The sequence below is a fragment of the Furipterus horrens genome, unplaced genomic scaffold (genome assembly GCF_987537825.1).
Source record: "Furipterus horrens unplaced genomic scaffold, mFurHor1.1.pri manual_scaffold_17, whole genome shotgun sequence".
NCBI classification, from domain to species: domain Eukaryota; kingdom Metazoa; phylum Chordata; class Mammalia; order Chiroptera; family Furipteridae; genus Furipterus; species Furipterus horrens.
Genome location: NW_028327187.1, coordinates 79,386,833 through 79,398,449, shown reverse-complemented (window position 1 = coordinate 79,398,449; position 11,617 = coordinate 79,386,833). Strand labels below are relative to the sequence as shown.

General features: G+C 40.6%; 1 pseudogene; it reads right to left on the bottom strand.

Annotated features, from left to right (window-relative positions):
* Positions 1–10,255: 10,255 nt before the first annotated feature.
* Positions 10,256–11,617, bottom strand: LOC149991376 (protein arginine methyltransferase NDUFAF7, mitochondrial pseudogene; annotated as a pseudogene).

The window sequence follows — 11,617 nt, the reverse complement described above, 5'->3', positions numbered from 1 at the left end:
TCTCCCTTCCTTCCCCTCTCTAAAAGTAAATAAATACAATCCTAAAAAAATTAAATGAGAACAAACTTACAACTATCAATGACTGAATCTAAAAAATAAAAGCAAAAACAAACTAAGTAAATAACCAAAACAGAATCATAGGTATGGGGATCATTTGGAGGGTTATCAGCTGGTAGGGGGAAGGGGGAGAAATGGAGAAATGGTGCAGGGATTAAGAAGCATAACTGGTAGGAACAAAATAGACAGAGGGATGTTAAGAATAGTATAGGAAAGAGTGAAGACAAAGAACTTACACGCATGACCCATGGTCATGAACTAAGTGTGTGGGAGGGATTGCTGGAGGGAAGTGGAGTACTGGGTGGTGGAGGGCAAAAGGGGGGGGAAATTGGGATAACTGTAATAATGTAGTAAAATATACCTAAAAAAGATCAATATAAGATAAAGTTCAGAAAATTTCTGAGAACACAGAATTTTTTAAAAGACAGGATATTTCTAGTTTCTGGTGTGGCATGTAAAGAGCTTGAAAGTCATTACTTCATACACACAACAAAGAAGCTGAACAAACTGAAAATCAACAACTCTTCTTAGTTCCCTCAGAGAACTGTGGTCATAGGGCAATATTCCACCCCACAAGTTAAAGAGAAACCCTGGCAGATAAAGATAGCTACAGCTTACCTGGAGTAAAAGCCCAGAAGCACTAAACTCTGTGGGAAATAGTACCAGGTTAAGAGAACCTAAACTGTAATTCATGAATTACTGGAGATTTAGTGTGGACACATTTGCAAATTAAAAAATCCAGGGAAGATTAGTGTTAGTGGCCTCTGAAACCCTCATGAGTTTTACTTCCAGGCAACCTTCAGGTTCTCACAATGAAGGTTGGAGAAAAATCCTCTCCTGTATTTGGTAGGTGGAGGGAAGTAGGGGTCATTTTAAGTATGACCACAGCATTGTGTTGTCCTAAACAAGACCTGCTCTTAAGAGAGTTGCATTTACCAGATACTGACTGGCCAGAGTTTTACCAGATACTAACTAAACTAAGGGAATAAAAATACTCACTCCAGCCCTCTCTTGCCCTTCTATCTTACCAAAGGGGGGGAAAACTGAGAAGCACTTTTGAAATTCAGACTAGGGACCAGGCCAGCTAACAAATGACAATCTCATCATAAGACAATAGAACAATTTCCCTCCTCTGACACATTAGTACAATAGGGCTCCTATATAATATCAGAGGACTAAAACTGGAAGAACTATAAGGACCCTGCCCCCCCCCCCCAAACAGAATTATCTTCTGGAGGGCAGGCCTCTTTTAGTACAGGATTCCCCTGTTAGGTGAGTGTTCTGGGAGCCCGACTGTATCAGTGTACCATCTGGCATTGTTGTGACAGGCTGCCTTCAGTGGATTTTTGTTGTTGTTGTTTGTCTATTTATTTATTTTTAGAGAGAAGGGAAAGGAGAAATAGAGGGAGAGAAACATCACTGTGTGGTTGCCTCTCACTCACAACCCCAAATGGGGACCTGATGTGAAACCTAGTCATGTGCCCCTGACTGGGAATTGAACCAGTGACATTTGGCTTGCAGGCCGATGCTCAATCCACTTGGATTTTTTTTAAGGCTCTTTCAATGCATTTGCCCATTTCACAATTGGTAATTTAGGAGCACACCTGCCCACAACACGCTGAGTGTTCAGCAGCTTTTGATCAAAAACGGCATTACCCCCATGCCCCACCCTCTCTATTCAACCCATCTCGCCCTGAGTATATTTTTTTGTTTCCTCAGATGAAAAAGTCCTCAGATGGAAACGTTTCGCCAATGTGGAAGAGATGAGACAAAAAACGGCAGAAGCACTAAAGGGCATTGATCAGTTCAAAAACTGTTTGAGCAGTGGGAAAAACATCTTAATGGTTGTATTACATCAAATGGAGAGTACTTTGAGGGTGACTGAAGTTTAAATATGAAGAATAAATACAGAATTTTTTACAAATAAGTTCCATTTTCTTGGGTCCTCTTCGTACACAACTCCAACGTTACTTAAGAATAGAGATCTCAAGGGAAACCCAAAGATAACAGGGAAGACAAAAACTTATTCTTAATTGAGCTTACAGTGAACAGTTTGTTAAAAAATAGTAACAATGTATTTGGTGGTGGTTGTTTATGGATAAGTTAAATGAATAGGATCAGTGTTACAAGGGATGGGAGGGAGGAATTGGGAATACTCTCTTTCTTTTCTTGTCACTAAAAAAAATATTTTATTGTTTATGCTTTTAGAGTTGTCCCAATTTTCCTACTTCACCCACCTCCACCCAGCCCACCCCCCACTTCCATAGTCAATCCCCACACTGTTGTCCATGTCTATGGGTCCTTCATACATTGTATTTGACTAATCCCTTCACTTTCTTTCAATCAGTCCCCACCTCCCCCCTCACCTCTTACAGCTGTCAGTCTGTTCCATGATTCTATGCCTCTGGTTCTGTCTTGCATATTAATTTTGTTCATCAGATTCCACTTATAAGTGAAATCACATGGTATTCGTCTTTCACTGACCGGCTTATTTCACTTAGCATAATTGTCTCCAGTTCCATCCAGGCTGTTGCAAAACGTAGGAATTCTTTCTTTTTTACTGCTGCATGGTATTCCATTGTGCGAATGTACCACTGTTTTTTTTACCCACTCATATACTGATGGGCACTTAGGCTGCTTTCAGATCTTGGCTATTTTAATTAGCACTGCTATGAACACAGGGGTGCATACATTTTTTTGAATTGGTGTTTCAGGATTCTTTGCATATATTCCCAGCAGTGGAATTACTGGGTCATAAGGCAGTTCCATTTTTAGTTTTTTGTGGAAATTCCATACTGTTTTCCACAGCGGCTGCATCAGTCTGCATTCCTACCAGGAATTTCCCTTTTCTCCGCATCCTCACCAGCACTTGTTTGTTGATTTGTTAGTGATAGCCATTCTGACAGGTGTGAGGTGGTATCTCATTGCGGTTTTAATTTGCATCTCTGATGGCTAGTGATGTTGAGCATCCTTTCATATGACTATGGGCCCTCTGTATGTCCTCCTTGGAGGAATGTCTGTTCAGGTCTCTTGCCCATTTTTACCTGGATTGTTAGTCTTTCTGGTGTTGAGTCATATGAGTTGTTTTCTGGAGATTAACCCTTGTCTGAAGCATTGTTGGCAAATATGTTCTCCCATACAATTGGTTCCCTTTTCATTTTGATGATGGTTTCTTGAGCTGTGCAGAAGCTTTTTAATTTTATGTAGTCCCATTTGTTTATTCCTTCCTTTATTTTTCTTTCCCTAAGAGGTATATTGGCAAAAATATTGCTATGCAAGATAGCTGAAATTTTACTGCTTGTGTTTTCCTCCAGGATTTTCGTGGTGTCATGGCTTTTGTTTAAGTCTTTTATCCATTTCGAATGAGTGGTACAAGATGGTGGTCTAGTTTTTTTTCTCTTTCTCCTCCTCCTCCTCCTTCTTCTTTTGCATGTACCTGTCTGCTTCTCCCAGCACCATTTATTGAAGAGTCTGTCTTTACTCAATTGTATGCATTTGCCTTCTTTTGTCAAATATTAATTTACCATAAAGATGTGAGTTTATTTCTGAGCTATCTATTCTGTTCCATTATCTATGTGTGTGTTCTTATTCTGGGAATACTCTCTTATAAGGTAATTGTACTATTTAGAAAGTGGTGTTCTGTTATTTGAAGAAGAACTTGGATTAGTTGTAAATGTATATTGCATATTCAAGAGCAACCACTAAAAAATTCTATTCTAATAAGAAATTTAATTGATTGCTGGGAAGAGGAAAAGACAAAATTGTATAATAGCTCAATTAAAGCCAGTGAGGGCATCAAAAGAGTCAAAGAAGAAAGAAAGAAAACAACAAAAAACAAGGACAACAATAGGAAACAGTAACACACAAAGTAGTTATTAATACAACTATATCAATAATTATTTTATTTTATTTTTTTGTTTGTTCATTAGATTCCACATGCTAAAAAAATCAAAGAAAAAATTTTGAAGCAACACACATTTACTATCATGTAGTTTCTGTGAGTGATGGAATAGCTGGGTTCTCTGCTCAGGGTTTCACTAGGCTGATTTCTGGGTGTTGCCATAGGGGCTGTGATTCTCATCAAAGGCTCAGAGTTCCAACTACACCCGATTGTTGGCAGAATCCAATGCCAGAAGGCTGTAGCCCTGAGGTCCCATTTTTGTTTGTTTGTTTGTTTTTCCTTGATGGCTTTCAGCCAGGGTTCACTATTAGCTCCAAGAGGCTTCACTTCGTTGCTAACCCTATGGCCCTCTTACAACGTGACATTGTAGCTCACCTCATAACCGTTTGCTTCTGATACGGAGAGATCTGATTCAGATCACTGGAGAGAAGCAAGAGGGGCTATAGGAGGAGTTTGCCAAGGCAATGGAAAGCAGTCTAGGATGGGATTGGCTGAGAAGCAGAATGCCTCCAGACCCAATGGAAATAAAATGAGGCCTGGCTCTTCGGCTCATGAGCCTTTCTGGCTCCTGAGCTGGCTCGCGCTCTCTCTCTCTCAGGCTCTGGCTCTGTCTCTGGCTCTGGCTCTAGCTCTGGCTCTGGCTCTGGCTCTAGCTCATGCTGCAGCTGCCTGCATTTCCCAATGGACAGTATTTTGTATGGGAAGGAACTCCAGGCACAGCCTAGGATCAGGCTGGCCTGGCAGGTTTATTCTTTAGGTGTTCCTGAGGGAACAGGTTCTGAGACAGAAGCCTGCCATTCTTCGGAATTGTGTAGCTTTTATGTAGTATGTTGTTTTATTTTGTAAACTAACCCTATAGAAACTAACAGGGAAAAGATAGGAGAACCCAGGTGTTAGAGTTTAGCCTTAATTAATAAGCTTAAGTAATTAAAGTTGTGACTTGATAGGCGTAAGTGACTGCTTTTGAATAAAGACTATTTCCCTTTATCATCAAACATTTGCCTCTGAAATTTTGTCTAGAGGGTGGCGGTGGGTAGCCAGACCCCAACTTACTGTTCAATAATACTTCTACAAGGCCAGTAGACTGCCACAGACTTGTGGGATCATTGATAACATGACATAATCACAGCAGTGATTATCCCACTATTTTGTTACACAGTGTAACCCTATAATAAAAGCAAATATTCATCTATCCTGTGCCGACACATTCAGCAGGATGGGATTACAGGCTGTGTACACCAGGAGCTAGAGTTTTGGGGCTCCCTCGGGATTCTTCTTTAACAAAACCTGTTGTACACGTCTTTTTTCCATGGCATTTCATTAGGATCCTTTCAGTTAAATTTTTACATGACCTCTGAGAACAACTTTTGAGCTCAAATTTGTGAAGACCTCCAACTCAGTCTTCAGATCATCCCCTGCTATTTAATAACATTTCATGAGGATATTACTCAGACCCCGCTTTCAACCTGGTTTTGCTAAATATATTTACTCTCCATCAGAAGTGGCATATTTGGTATGTAATTTTGTTTTATAACATGTACATCCCCAACTGTGAGCCTGGCAGAGGTCTCTCTAGAGGCTGCTCAAAGCTTTCTTTCTTTTTATTAATTTTATTTTTTAAATTATAATTGACATTCAATATTACATTAGTTTCAGGCATACAACATAGTGGTTAGACATTTATGTAATCGACATGATCCCCTGGTAAGTCTAGTACGCACTTGAAACCATACATAGTATTAGAATGTTATTGACTACACTCCCTATGCTGCACTTTACATCCCTGTGACTATTTCCTAACTGCCAATTTGTACTTCTTAATCCCTTCACCTGTTTTTACTCTGTCCCACACCTCCCCTCCCATCTGGCAAACACCAGTTTGTTCTCTGTATCTATGAGTTTGTTTTTGTTTTCTTTTATAACTTATTTTGTTTTTTAGATTCCACATATAAGTAAAATCATGTGGTATTTGTCTTTCTGTACCTGAGTTATTTCACTTAAAATGATACCTTTAGAGCATAATACCTTCTAGATCCATCCATGTTGTCACAAATGGTAAGATTTCATTATTTATTATGCCTGAGTAATATTCCATTATATATATATGTACTACTACTTCTTTATCCACTTGTCTATTAATGGACACCAATGTTGTTTCCATATCTTGACTATTGTAAATAATGTTGCAATCAACATAGGGATGCATATATCTTTTTAAATTAGTGTTTTGGATTTTTTTTCAGATAAATACCCAGAATTGAGAATGCTGGGTCATACAGCAATTTTATTTGTAATATTTTTTTAATTATTTATTTGTTTGTTTTTATTTATTTTATTTTATTTTTTAGAGAGAGGGGAAAGCAAAAAGAGAGGGAGAGAAACATCACTGTGTGGTTGCCTCTCACTCACACCCCCAATTGGGGACCTGACGTGCAACCTAGTCATGTTCCCTGATTGGGGATCAAACCAGTGACACTTGGTTCACAGGCCAATGGTCAATCCACTGAGCCACAGCAGCCAGGCTTATTTGTCATTTTTTTGAGTAACTTCCACACTGTTTTCCATAGCAGCGGTATCAATTAGCAATCCCACCAACAGTGCATGAGGGTTCGCTTTTCTCCACATCCTCAGCAACACTTGTTGTTTGTGGATTTATTGATGATGGTCATTCTGACTGGTGTGAGGTGGTATCTCATTGTGGTTTTATTTTGCATCTCTTTGATTAGTGATGTTGAGCATCTTTTCATGTCTATCGGCCATCTGTATGTCTCTTTTGGAGAAATTTCTTTTCATGTCCTCTGCACAATTTTTAATCTACTTGTTTATTTTTTTTTGGTGTTAGGTAGTATGAGTTCTTTTGCTGTTGTTGTTGTTGTAGAAAAATGGAGATTCACTCAATACTGTTCCTTTATTTCAAACACTGTCTCCACTCAAGTATCTGCCTGCTTTATTTTATTGTGGTTCTGTTAAAGTTGTCCCAAATTTCCCCAATTGCTCTCCACTGCCCCGCCCACCTCCCACTCCCACAGTCAATCCCAACCCTGTTGTCCATTTCCATGGGTCATTTATACCTGTTCCTCGACTAGAACCTTCCCCATCTTTTCACTGTTATCCCCCTGCCCCTTCCCCTCTGGTCACTGTGAGTCTGTTCCTTGTTTTCACCTCTGGTTCTATTTTGCTCCTTTTTTTGTTTTATTCATTAGGTTCCTCTTATAGGTGAGATCGCATGGTATTTGTCTTTCACCACCTCACTAATTTCACTTAGTATAATACTCTCCAGTTCCATCCGTGCTGTTGCAAAAGATAGGAGTTGCTTCTTTCTGCTGTATAGTATTCCATTGTGTAAATGTACCACAGTTTTTTGATCCACTCATCTACAGATGGGCACTTAGGTTGTTTCCAGCACTTGGCTATTGTAAATAGTGCTGCAATGAACATAGGGGTGCATAAGTTCTTCTGAATTGGTGTTTCAGGATTCTTCAGGTATAATCACAGCAGTGGGATTACTGGGTTAAAAGGCAGTTCCATTTTTTAATTTTTTGAGGAAATTCCATACTGTTTTCCATAGCGGCTGCACCAGTCTGCATTCCCACCAATAGTGCACTAGGGTTCCCTTTTGTCCGCATTCTCACCAGCACTTGTTGTTTGTTGATTTGTTAATGATGGCCATTCTGACTGGTGTGAGGTGGTATCTCAATATGGTTTTAACGTGCATCTCTCTGATGGCTAGTGATGTTGAGCATCCTTTCATATGCTTATGGGCCCTCTGTACATCATCCTCAGAGAATAGTCTGTTCAGATCCTTTGCCCATTTTTTAATTGGATTGTTTGTCTTCCTGGTGTTGAGTCATATGAGTTTTTTTTTACATATTTTGCAGATCAAACCCTTGTCCAAGGTATGGAAAATATGTTTTCCTATTTGATTGGTTCTCTTTTCATTTTGATGATGTTTTCTTTTTTTTTTTTTTTTTTAATGATTTAATGTGTTTTATTGATTAAATTATTACATTTGTGCCAATTTCCCTTCCCTCTGCTCCCCTCCACCCGGTGGCCCCCCTCCCTCCAGTTGTCCCCCCCTTTTAGATCATGTCCATTAGTTGTGCATACAGTTCCTCCCAATCTCTCTCCGTCTATTCCATTCCCTCCTACCTTGATCCCCAATTCCTATATCATCTCCCTCCCTTTCCCCATTCCCCCTCCCTGTTGACCTCCCCCCAATATGCTTCCCGTACCCACAGTTCCTCTTTCCCTCTCGTTGCCTATTTAGTTTGCCTTTGTTTCATCTCCCTAGCTTCTGTTTTTTTTTTTAAACCAGTCCCTTTAACATCTCATATAACAGTGGTTTGGATCTAATGAACTCTTTCAGTTTTATTTTGTCCTGGAAACACTTTCTCTGTCCTTCTATTCTGAATGACAATTTCGCTGGATAGAGTATTCGTGGTTGTAGGTTTTGGATTTTCATTACTTTGAATATTTCTTGCCAGTCTCTTCTTGCCTGTAGGGTTTCCCTTGAGAAGTCAGCTGATAGTCTAATTGGGACCCCTTTGTACATAATTCTTTTCTTCTCTCTTGCTGCTTTTAAGATTCTCTCTTTATCTTTAATTTTTGACATTTTGATTATAATGTGTCTTGGAGTGGTTCTCCCTGGGTCCAGTCTCTTGGGAACTCTCCTTGCTTCCTGGACCTGCAGGTCTATTCCCTTCCCCAAGTCTGGGAAGTTCTCCTTTATTATATTTTCACTCAATTTTTCAAGTTCTAGTTCATCTTCCTCATTCTCTGGCAAACCAATGATTCTTATGTTGGGCCTTTTATAGCTGTCCCAGAGGTTTCTGATCCTTTCGTTGTTGCTTCCTACTTCCTCTCGCTGCATTGGTTGACTGCTTGTTCCTTCTTCATATTCCAGTTTGTTGAAATGATCTCTGGATTCCTCACCTTCTGTCTCGTATGTGGTTTTGTTCCTTTCGTTATGAAAGTTTTTCGCTTCTTTCATATCTTTTTCCAGATCTTTTGTGAATTCTGTAAGCCACCTGATAACAATGGCCCAGAACTGAGCCTCTGACAGGTTTCTTATCTGTTCATCTGTCAGGTTCTCTATCTGCTGCCTGGTGAGCTGTGTCACCGGGATTTCTATAGTTGCCTGCCTCATTTTGACAGATGCGTTTTGTTTTCTTGGGCTGGCTGTGGGGGCAGTGCCTGTGTACGCGTCACAAGTCAGCGACCGGTGTCTGTCTGCGACCTATTTCGCAGCCCTGTGGTGCTTTCTGTGGGGGCGGGGGTCCAAGATGGATTCACACAGTTATTCAGGTAGGAGACCGGGATCCGTCCTCCCGCCCCCCTGGGCCTCACTGTTCAAGGCGATGCGGCGGCCGCTCTCCCCAGCTCCGGAGTCGCGCACCGCCAGGGGCTTGGCCACCGGGACTCCTCGCCGGGGTCGCGCACCGCCAGGGGCTTGCGTAGCCGCTCTCCCCAGCTCCGGAGTCGCGCACCCAGGGGCTTGGCCACCGGGACTCCTCGCAGCCCGCCGCTCCGGGTGCGACCGCAAACAGCACTGCCCACTTTAACTCTTACCTGCCCAAATGGCACCGTTGGTTTATAACTTCATATGTTGGACTTCCGTGTAGTTTTATTTTCTGGAATTTCTAGTTATCCTTTGTTTTGAAGTAGTTGTATTCCTCTCTAGTTGTAGAGGGAGACCTAGCGTGTCCGTCTAAGCCTCCATCTTGGCCGGAAGTCTCGAATTCACTTTTTATAGGGCTTTATTTATATGTTCATTTCACCTTTTTAAAGGTGAGCATAGCATATTTTGTCAAATATATTTCACTTTCAAAATATTCACTGAAAAGTTTAAATTTGCATTGAAGAGATCAGAAATGCCACTTGAAATGTTGGGCTTAATTCCTCCAAAAGCCATTGCGTAGATTTGTAAAAAGGTACCCCCAAACTTCAGCATAAAGAGAAGCTTTAGAATTATTTTAAAGGGAATGAGGGGTAGAGTTAACTTCAAAAAAATGCAATCATAGTTACTCTCAGGGATTATTAAATTACCCTGACAATAGATTCTAGGTAAGCACTTTCTCCTATTGTTAAGGAGTCAATTGTAGGCCTCTCATAATATAGCACAAAAATGTTTGTGATTGTTATTAGCCACCTCAGAAGCTGAGACAATTTTTTTTAATTCTAGAAACTAGGTATAATTTCTTCATAGAGACTCAATTTGAAAACGTATTTATCTTGAACATTGCTAATTTAAAATATTACAAATGGAACTTAGAGCGAGTACTTATGAGAAGGTAGAGTGCTAAGCAAAAAAAAAAGAAGGGTTGACAGGATTGTTTCTTTTACAGTTCATAATCACTTCATTTTTTTCTAGGACTATCAGACTTGGCTTGACCTTCGAGAATTTGAAACTCGCATTGGAGAACGTTACATTACACACGAAAGTGACGATGCCCGCTGGGAAATACATGCATACACACACAACCTTGTATGCCCAAAGCACTTCATCATGGCTCCCAATCCAGATGATATGGAAGAAGATCCTTAATTATCAATGAGCTAATAACTTCAATAAGGAAGGATTTCATTTTATGGACTGATATTTTGCTGCACAACTTGTTCTTTGAAGGTTGTCATCTGTGATATATGAAATGCATTCCCTTTGTTTTGGTTTCTTAGGCAGACTTAGGGGCAAAAAGTCCAAACTGAAATATCACTGCCAAGCAAGTTCACTGAATCCAGCTACAGGAGGTGGAGAAGGTTTTGACTGATGTGCATTTATCTGTTGGCTTCTACCACAAAGTCTCTGATGAGGCAGCAAGGCAAAAAAGTTAAATCTTTCTCCCATCTTCTTAGGATTCATTAACATATCATACCCCTGAAGTAATTGCTGCCTCAGTGATGGCTCAGCTGATTTATCTAAAAGAACCTTCAGCCGGACATCAATGCCCATATTTTTTAAGAACATTTGTTGTTTTATTGGACCCAGAGAAGCCACACTTCCCTGTACCATTCTGCGCAAATAACTGAAGTCCACATCAGCTGTGAGGTCGGCTGTTCCTGGGGCAATCAAGACATCATGAAGCTGGTGGCCGCAAAACCCTCTGAAGGTGTCTGTCTTAGTCCCATCATGACCATAATCAGCAATCAGTGCAGCACCTCCAGTTTGCGCAATGCGCTGAGAAAGTTCCTGAATAATAACACCAGCATCAGGACACACTTCCACGTGATCCCTTGTTTCATCAGGTTGTATGAAGGCTTCTGCTGGGGTGGTACAAGGCGCCAAAACAAACCTCAGTTTATCAGAAACTTGTGGATCAATATCAATTAATACTTCTCGCCATCCTTGCGGGGTTTTCTGAAACTTGTGCACAGGAAGAACGTCAAAAAATTCATGTGCAAGATAAAAACTGTATCCTCTACAAGATGTATCGAAATGTCACAGTTTTTCAGCACAGATCCAAGCTGACTAAACACCCTCAGAATATCTCCTGCGAGGGTACCCCGACCTGGGCCCAGTTCTACCAGCTGGAAAGCTGCACTTTTTCCATTGGCTATCCATTCACTAATAAACCATATCCCTAGCAGCTCCCCAAAGATCTGACTTATTTCAGGTGAAGTAATAAAATCTCCTTTTTCTCCAAGCATGTCACGGTATACATA